The sequence below is a fragment of the Pinus tabuliformis genome, chromosome 5_2 (genome assembly GCF_031772625.1).
Source record: "Pinus tabuliformis cultivar Carrire ecotype Pingquan chromosome 5_2, CPIR1, whole genome shotgun sequence".
Classification (NCBI taxonomy): domain Eukaryota; kingdom Viridiplantae; phylum Streptophyta; class Pinopsida; order Pinales; family Pinaceae; genus Pinus; species Pinus tabuliformis.
In genome coordinates this window covers 726139128-726149555 of record NC_142306.1, presented here as the reverse complement: position 1 = coordinate 726149555, position 10428 = coordinate 726139128, and the positions used below count along the sequence as shown (strand labels likewise).

Sequence of the window (10428 nt, the reverse complement as noted above, 5' to 3'; positions counted from 1 at the left end):
TATATACAATTGCCTAATCCAATAAATTATACAATATATAGCATATTCATACCATCATCTTTATATTTAATATGATATCATCTATATACAATTGCATAATCCACTAAATTATACAATATATTGCATATTCTTCTCGCCACTGAAAACCTATTGTATTCCAATAACATCGTCCTGCTGCAACAATAGCAAATGGAAAAAGTTAAAACTAAAACCTTCACCCCAATATTGACAAATCTTTCTCCATATTTTTGTCCTTAATACTGTTATCACCGTGGATCGCTAAGGAGGTCGAACTGAGCCATCTGTTTGATCGGTTTCCGCTCTGAATTTCTTGAAGAAACCTGTCCTCCGGATCAGGAGTGCCAGCACAACTATTAACGCTAAACGAATCCATATGGACGTCAGGCAGAGGAGCTTCACCTTCCAGTATTTGACGCACCTGCTGTATCCTCAGCCTCCTGTCCTCCTCGGAAAACGTATAATGGTTAGGCAACGTCCCAGCAGCACGGCCATTAATCCTAAACGAATCCATATGGACGTCAGGGAGAGGAGCTTCACCTTCCAGTATTTGACACACCTGCCGTATCCCCGGCCTTAACTTCGGTTCGGTATTGGAGCACAATAATCCCAGTTTCAACACTGTCTCCTCGTATTCATTTACCAACTTTGGATCTGCCGCTTCTATAAGTCTCGCATGGGCGTACAGCTCCCACACCCACTCCACCGTAAACATTTGTTCAATGCCTGTGGCTAGGTCCACGGCTTTCCTCCCGCACGCCACTTCCAACAACAGAACACCAAAGCTGAACATATCCGAGCTCGGCGTGGCCTTTCCCGTCTTTGTGAGCTCCGGCGCTATGTACCCCACCGTTCCCACCAACTGAGTTGTTCCAGGGTTCTCGCTGTGTTCATACAGCCGGGCGAGCCCGAAGTCCCCCAGCCTCCCGTTGAGCTCCGAATCCAGCAGCACGTTACTCGACTTGATGTCTCTGTGGATGACCCTCTTTTCCCAACCCTCGTGCAGATATGCCAGGCCAGCTCCACGTTTTTACGTTAGAAATAGTAACTACTCCCGCATGTAGAATTCGTTAAACATCAGGTAATTGATTGAGTGGTTAAACATCAGTTAATTGATTGAGTGATTGGCATGTAGAGTTAGCTACAGATAGAGAGTTAGTGAATTGAATAATTGAGGGTTGGAATGTTTGATTGTTTAGTCAAGTGATAGATAATTTTTAGTGTGTAGTGGCATGTGATTGTATGTTAAGATATTTTATGAAAGATGCTAGTTGGAAAAAGTTAAATACCCTTCACCGAATTCATTGTAAGAATCATGTTTTATGTGATCAATAAAAAACCCACAATTAGTATTTTATGTGTGAATTAATTCATGATTTTTCTCCTCTTGTCTTTCCAATAAATTGATATCAAAACTAGGTTAAAAGCCAGAATATCTTAGTGTGGTGCAGCCCCAGATTGCATGCAGAACCATGGAGAGCAACCCCAGCTGCCCTCAACCACCATCGCAGCATCGTCAAAGAAAAGAGCGTGCTAGAGAGTCGCGAGGGTCCTCCTACATAAGCCACAGCCTATGTTGCTGCCACCACCGTGAATCCCCGTTGTATGTATAGACTGTCGTCGTTGTTGTGAGCAGTGCACAGACAATGTGAAGAGCGTTAGTCAACACTTGGCCAAAGCTTTAAAGTGCGCGTGGACGTGTATTGTTTTTCTAAAAAGTCTTGTCGGGATTCAATATTCTAAAATAAAATAAAAAATGAAGAGGTTTTTTTTCAAGGGCCGAGGACCACGTGGGCAAATACGATTTTCTTTTGAAAGAGCATATATTTTTTTAAAGTGGGTTTTATTTTCAAAGTGGTTTTTTCGTTTCAAAGGCCAAGTCAAAAACACGGGGTTAAAACGTAAGTTATATACGTATATTTGTGGAGCCGCATTATGAAGCACGTTTTTTTTTCCATGGAAGAGATTTGAAAAGATATTAAAGGTTTTGAAAAGAGTGATTTTTTTAATGTGAGGATTAAAAAGGAAAAAAAAAATTGGAAAGTGAATTTAGGATTTTCAAAATTTATTTATTTGTCATTTTTTTTGGTGTTTTTTTCAAGCATGATAATTTTTTTGGTGAAGATTGTGCCTTAGGGGGCCATATTGAAAATCATATTTTCTTTCGGGGGCGATATGGAAGACAACCTCATGCAATCAACAAAGCAGTTATAAAACAGAGAAATGACCGCAGTCATGGGTCGCAAAGCGCAACTAAAGCATATTAAGAAAAGAAATCAAAAAGAAGAGGCAAAGATCATTGCCATGGTTAGAGAGGTTCAGGCCGCAGCCGAGGAACTAAGAAGTCTAGCAGAAGACAAAGAAGAAATCAAGGGTGATTGGTGTAGCTTTGATTTGCTACCACCTCCTATGTTTACAGGTGAATATTTTGATCATTGGGTTATCAAGATGCTAACTTTTCTTAGAGCTAAAGAGTTAATTGAGTATGAATCTAATAACCCATATGATGCAGTATGTGATGTTTTAGCATTGAATTTTATAAAATATGCATTGGATGAGAAGTGTTTGTGCAAGGTAGCAAAAGCTACAACTTCCAAGGAAGCATGGAAGATCTTGGAAGCAAAGTTTGGCACAAAGGAGAGTGACATGCAACAACAGGTTATGTCACAAGCAAAGAAGTCAACTGCAAATCTGAGCATAGATGAGCAAGACTCTGAGAAGACAACAAAGCTTGGAGAATCCCACTCAAAAGTGGATGATGGTTGTCAAGACCATAAAATTGAAATGCATTATGAAAGCATGCATATGGATAAAGAAGATGCAACAAAGATTGCAAAGAGAGAAGTTGAAGCTTCTGTGTGTGAAGCAGAGCGAGCATATAAATGATCAAGGACTCCACTATAACGTGGATGATGCAGATGATGGTGAATCCCACTGTGATGAGACACATGTGGATGATAACTGCAAAGTTATATGTGAATTGGTGAATCCAACCGCAACTGATGGATTTGGTGAAGTTGAAATTGTCAATGAAATTGACAATGAGCACATGCATGCTCAGATATCCCACCATAGTGTGGATGAACATTATGTTGATGATATGTGTGGTTTCTTTTTTGAAACAGGGATTGATTGTGACAATATGGTAAGCGCAATGTTTGATGAAACATTGAAGGTTGAAGTTGCCACTGTAGCAGCAAGATATGAAGCAGTATGTCATCTAGCAACAATTGATGATCAAGAACAAGATAAAGTGATTGAAGAGTTTTTGATGAGAATATCCACTAATAGCATAACAGTGGAAGATAACCTCCATGCAGTTGAAAAGATGGTAGATGTAGAGCAGGAAGCTCTCACTAAAGAGCATAATAAAGATGGTTTTAACATTGTTTTTTAATATTTAGGTGTTCAAAATAGCAGAGGCGAAAAAGTTGAAAACAAGGTTGTTAATAAATTTGATGCAAATTACAGGAAAAAACAGCAGTCCCTGATGATGAAAGTGAAAATGATATGGATGTTTTTGAAGACAAAGATGAATGCATTGAAACCATTTTTCATCAATGTAGTCATGAAGAGATAAGATTTTTCTGTCAAGAATTAGGGCAGAAAGAAAGCCAGGAATATGAAGCGCAAGAAGCAAAGCAACGAAGATAGTTTGAAGATGCAATGTTTTGGCAATAGTCAATGGTTGAACGAATATTTGAAGAGGAAGGTGTAGAAGATATAATCCAATTGTTTTTCAGAACAAGTTCAAAACAAGTCAAAGAAAAATTGCAACAACAACAAGCGAATAAAGCCTATAGCAAGAAAGTTCAATAGAGAATGAAACAATTTCTAGGATATAAAATCTGGAAGCAGAGAAAAAGAAAATGCAAAATTGTAAAATTCTTGAGTCATTGTAAGCCTAGCTGAGACATAGACCAACGGGCATGTTTAAGTGATAATCGAGTCAAGTTAAGTTATGTTGAGTCATACGATCATAATTAAGGGGGAGTGTTAGAAATAGTAATTACTCCCGCATGTGGAGTTGGCTAAACATAGAGAGTCAGTTAAATGAGTGATTGAGTGATTGAGGGTTGAGTGTTTGATTGTTGAGTCAAGTCGAGTTAAGTGATAGATAACTTTTAGTGTGTGGTTACATGTGATTGCATGTCAAGATATTTTAGGCAAGTCGCTAGTTGGAAAAGGTTAAATACCCTTCACCAGATTCATTGTAAGAATCGTATTTTGTGTGATTAATAGAAAAGCCTCAGCGCATGTTTAATGTGTGAATTAATTCATGATTTGTCTCCTCTGTCTTCCCAACACCTTCAAAATCCGAGGCCATGGCAAGATGGTCATCGGGTTCCCGAAGATGAGTTTATCGAGGCTGCCGTTGGGCATGTAGTCGTAAACGATGAATAGCTGCTTCTGCATCCTGCACCACCCGCGGAGAGGAACCAGGTTCCTATGCTGCATGCGCCCCATCGTCGAGATCTCTGCCACGAACCCCTTCATTCCCTCGTTTAACTCCTTCGTTATACATTTCACCGCCACTTCCAGGCCGCTGCCCGGGAGAACGCCCCTGTAAACTCTGCCGAAACCCCCCGCGCCCAAAATGTTTTCATCCCAGAATCCGTTTGTGGCGATGTTGAGGTCCTTGTAACTGAATCTATGGGGCCAGAACTCATGCTCCCATTCTTCTATTATTTCTCTGTTCTTGTATTTTATGAAAAACACGGCCGCAACTATCCCCGAGAAGAGAACCAGAGTGGCCACTGTAACGCCGGCTATCCATCGGTGGTTGGGACGCTTGGAATACATTTTAGCAAACGAAGGGAGACGCGAGATATCGAGGGGGTGTGCCATGCCTTCTGTGTTAAAGCTCCACGCGAGAATGTAATGGTCTTCAGTCAAAGTCCCCGTAGCCGCTGAAAAGCCAACGAACATCTTCTCTTGCAGAACGCTCTGCAGATCGATTTTCTGAGATATGAGCGGCTTCTGCGGTCTGGGCAAGCCGGCCAACGTTATGGTAACGTTGATCTGGCTTTGCAAATGGTCGTAATCGATCCAGGCCTGTATGTTGCGTCCGCTCTTGAGGTTGATTGTATGGAACTCCTGCGCGCCATTCCAATAGCCGGCAGTCTCGGTCTGCACTGAGATGAGGCTGTTAATGTCCACGCCCACGTGGTTGTCGTTGGGGTCATCCAATTCCACACTCTTGGCCGTATCGAACTCCACTGCAAGCAAGTGATTGTATGGTTGCCCGTTGCTAGTAATGTTGAGCAACCCCAGATACTCGGATGACAGACCGCCCCTAACAGTTGCGCGGGGCGTGACGATGAAGGCCAATCCGTGCCCCCCTTTGACAGAGGGGGGATGCACCATGCAGAAAACGAAGGTAGTGCTGAAGGAGGAAAGCGTGTCGTTGCGTTTCATCTACACGGGAGTTGAATACAGCGCCCGGCCGAGCACCCAACGCGTGTGATTAGTGAGTTGTAACACAGATTGAGAGGGGATAAGTGAAGCACCTGCCTCCAAAATCAAGTTGGTTCCATTGAATCCGTCGAAGACAAAAGTGGTAGGAAAAACTGTTGAAATATACTTTCAACTGTGCGTTGCCGGAAGCCGACAGTTGAACAACGTCCATTAAACGGCAACCGGAAAACTACTTCAGAAAACCGCTGAGCCATATCGCACCGCCTTTTTCCAAAGGTTGTTTTTCCCTGAGGGCCTCCGAACACCCCGACCAAGTGACACGCGTCCTGTGTACGATTCGAAAACCACCAATCCCCCGGCCATTAAACATCGTTTGAGTTGTGTGGCTTAAGCTTGCGAAATGCGTCTGATCAAGTCAACGGACCAGGATCTCCTTCAACCTGCCTGAACCTTTTTTGATTTTACCGTCGGTTTTAACTTTAATGCATTTAATGAACTGTCATAGTCGTTGGTAAATGTTTTAATTTTATTGTTTTTTTAAGTTTACGGAGGTATGGGTAAGTTATTCATTTTTATTGCATATGTATCGTATGCGATATAGTTTTGTGTAGTGTTGACTTTGTATTGTATTGCACACGGGGATGAAGGAGAGTTTTTGCAGCAGCAAATAAAAACAAGGAGAGCACAGCAGTGCGAAACCAGAGCGAGGGTTTCGAAACCAGAGTGGGGATTAATTTTTCAATGAAGACATTTTGAAATACGCAGCAGCGTGATAATTTTTTTTTGTAATGGCTTGTGTGCTGGAGATTTTGAAATATGCAGGGAGCGCATAATGAAATTTTTTTTGGGGTATTACCACAACATATGTAAAAATTGTTATATCAGCAGTAAAACCATGTAAGAAAATTTTATTTTTACAGCAGTGAATGTAAAAAATTTTCACATAGCAGTGAATGAAGATTTTACACAACAGTGTAAAATTATTTGTAAAAGAGGCAGAGTAATTTTGTTTTTGGTGAAAGTTCTTGGTGAATCCCTCTGATAAGAGGAAGAAATATGTATCAGGCATTTTATTAATGAATATAAAAGATTTATGGGTGTGAAAAATCTCTGTTCTCAGAAAACATGTTAGCTTCCCTGTGCAAAAGATCCTGAGGAGAAAAACAGAGCATTGACTCTGTATTCAGTTAATTTGTGTTTGAAATTACCAGAAATTTCCAACATGGTATCAGAGCAGATCCAGGCTCTTTGAAGGTGTAAAGAAGCTGAAGGAAGGTTCCTTTTGTTGCAGCAGTAAATCCTCTCCAGCAAAGTGAAGTCTCAGGCAAAAGAATCCAGGTATTCCTCAAAGTTTTTTTTGTTACTGCTGAAGAAACAATCAGTATTTTAAATACACAGTCCAATATTTGAAGCATAGCTGAGAATGCAAGGAATGGCCAGCACAAGCACTAGCATGGGTATGTTTAATACCCAGCTCCCACAGTTTAATGGGAAAAACTATGACTATTGGGCAATAACCATGAGAGCCCTGTTTGCCTCACAAGATTTATGGGAATTAGTTGAGGATGGTTTTGAAGAACCAGCAGATGAAAATGAGTTTAATGGATTAACTCAGGGAGAGAAGGATCTGTTGAAGAGTAATAGGAAGAAGGATTCAAAAGCCCTTGTGTTTTTGTATCAAGCAGTGGACCAGAGTGTGTTTCCAAGGATAGCAGCAGCTAAGACATCCAAAGAAGCATGGCAAACTCTCAAGACAACCTATCAAGGCATGGAGAAGGTGAAGACAACAAAACTACAATTGCTGAGGAAAGATTTTGAGAATCTGTGCATGACGGAGTCAGAAAATATTGACTCATTCTTCACACATGTAATTGGCCTGGTCACACAGATAAGGATTCATGGAGAAACTCTTGAAGAAAGGAGGATTGTTGAGAAAATATTGAGGGTCCTGCCCTCAAAGTTTGATGTGATTGTCACCACCATAGAAGAGACAAAGGATCTCACAAACTTTTCAATTGATGAACTTCATGCATCACTGATAACACATGAGCAGAGGTTGAGTAGAAATGAAAACTCATCTCTAGAGCAAGCCTTCAAGACCCAGATGTCATTTGGAAGAGGAAGAGGTCAAGGCAGAGGAAACAAGAGAGGAAGAGGCAGAATCCAAAGCATAGGTGGAAGGAACAGTCGAGCAAATGCTCAAGGAAGAGGCAGCAATCCAAATCAGAACCAAGGCCGAGGCAGCAGTCAACAAAGTGGACAACATCATGCTCAAGGACAAAGGTATGAAAAATCCAATGTCCAATGTTATTATTGTAAAAGATATGGGCATTATGCAAATGAATGTAGGAAGAAGCAGCATGATATGAGTAGTAGATCTAGTGCAAATTTCACTAGAGAAAATATCAGCCAAGATAATGTGTTGTTAGCTTGTAATATGGCTGAAACAAACATTGATGATATATGGTTTCTAGATTCCGGTTGTAGCAACCATATGACAGGAAACATAGCCCTGTTTTTTGCTTTAGATCAAAAAGTGAAATCACAAGTCACACTTGGGACTGATAGTAAAGTTTCTGTTATGGGAAAAGGAGAAGTAAAAATATTTACAAAGAAAGGTGAAAAGAAAACCATAGCAGATGTCTATTATGTTCCTGGAATGAGATGTAACCTCTTAAGTATTAGACAACTTGTTCAAAAGGGTTACAATGTCTTCTTTGTGAAAGATGTATGCACCATCATGGATAGAGCACCCAGCAAACGATGTATTGCTGAAGTTAAGATGACGAGGAACAGGATGTTCCCTCTCAGAATAAGGGAAGATTTGAAAAACAAAGAAGTAATTGCAGCAGTTACCCAAGAGGCTTTCCAAAGCCAACCAAAGGATGAAAATTGGTTGTGGCACTTGAGATTTAGACATCTCAACTTTGGAGGTCTTAACTTGTTGAGTAGAAAAGGAATGGTAAGAGGATTACCATTGATAGAGAAACCGGACAGCCTTTGTGAAGGTTGCATATTGGGGAAACAACACAGAGAAAGTTTTCCATCAAGGAAAAGCATAAGGGCAAAGGCACCCTTAGAGATTGTCCACTCATACTTATGTGGACCAATGCAAACTCCATCACTTGCAGGTAGCCAATATTTTCTAACATTCATTGATGATTTCACCAGAAAGACTTGGGTTTATTTCTTGAAGAACAAAAGTGAAGTGTTTGAAAAATTTCGAAATTTCAAAGCACTTGTAGAAAACCAAAGCGGGCTGCATATCAAAGTTTTGAGAACTGATAGAGGAGGTGAGTATATCTCCAAGGAATTCCTATGGTTTTGTAGAGAAAATGGAATACACAAGCAGTTTACAGCTAGGTACACCCTGCAGCAAAATGGAGTTGTTGAAAGGAAGAACAGGACCATCATGGATATGGCGAGGAGCATGTTGAAGGCAAAGCATTTGCCAAATGATTATTGGGCTGAAGCTGTACACTGTACAATATATATTCTGAATAGATGCCCTACAAAAGCTGTGATGAACAAAGTGCCGGAAGAAGCATGGAGTGGGAGAAAGCAAGGAGTCACCCACATGAAAGTTTTTGGATGTGTGGCTTATGCACACATTCCAGATCAGCTAAGGAGGAAGTTGGACAACAAAGGGGAGAAATGTATTTTCATTGGATACAATGAGGAATCCAAAGCTTACACGTTGTATATCCCATCTACCAAGAAGTTTTTTGTGAGCAGAGATGTTCAGTTCATTGAGGAGGAAGCTTGGGATGGAAGCATAGAGAAAACAGTGAATGTTAAAAACTATTTGTCTCATGATGAAGATGATGAGGAGATGGCTGAAATACATCCCCAAACAGCAGCGCCAACACAAGGACAGCAAGAGACACCCTTGAGGAGAAATGAAAGTGCTTCTCCAAGCACACCACAAGGAGGAAATTCAAGTGCATCTTCAAGCACTTGCACACCGAATGAAAGAGGTAAGAAATTCAGAAATTTAAGTGATATTTATGATGAATGTATGAATTCCTTGTTTGCCTTGTATTGTCATGTTGATGACCCTATTCATTTCGAAGATGCAATTAAAGATAGGAAATGGATAGAAGCTATGGATGAGGAGATCAATGCCATAGAAAGAAACAAGACATGGGATTTGGTTGAGCTACCAAAAGGTAAAGAAGTCATTGGAGTCAAATGGGTTTACAAGACCAAGTGCAATGTTGAAGGCAAGATAAAAAGGCACAAGGCAAGACTGGTTGTCAAGGGATACAAGCAGCAGTATGGGAGAGACTATGAGGAGACTTTCGCACCGGTTGCAAGAATGGAAACCGTGAGAGCAGTGTTGTCCATAGCAGCACAAAACAAGTGGAAAGTTTACCAAATGGACGTGAAGTCAGCATTCCTAAATGGAGTGTTAATGGAAGAGGTTTACATTGAACAACCTCTAGGCTATGAAAGGAAAGGCCAAGAACACAAAGTGTGCAGATTGAAGAAAGCTCTTTATGGGCTGAAGCAAGCACCAAGAGCATGGTACAGTAGGATAGATTCCTATCTACTGGAGAATGGATTTGAAAAATGTGAAGGAGAACCCACCATCTACATCAAAGAAAAGGATGGTAAAATTCTAATTGTTGTGTTGTATGTTGATGATGTTATTTTCACAGGTAATGATGAATACCTCATTGAAAATTTCAAAACAGTCATGAAAGAGGAATTTGAAATGACTGACATGGGTTTGCTGAGATACTTCTTAGGAATAGAAGTAGATCAAAATGAAAATGGAATTTTTATCTCACAGGCAAAATATGTAAATGAAGTGTTGGGCAGATTTAATATGCAAGAGTGCAAGGCAGCAATCACTCCCACAGTAATGGGATTAAAACTCAGCAAAGAGGACAGCAGCAAGGATTTTGATCCTAGTTTGTACAAGAGCATAGTTGGCAGCCTTATGTATTTAACTGCAACTAGGCTGGACATAATGTTTGCTGTTAGTTT

The 10428-nt window shown here is 40.6% G+C and overlaps 1 pseudogene; it reads right to left on the bottom strand.

Annotated features, from left to right (window-relative positions):
• Positions 1-214: 214 nt before the first annotated feature.
• Positions 215-5436, bottom strand: LOC149161261 (L-type lectin-domain containing receptor kinase IV.1 pseudogene; annotated as a pseudogene).
• Between the last annotated feature and the right edge of the window lie 4992 nt (positions 5437-10428).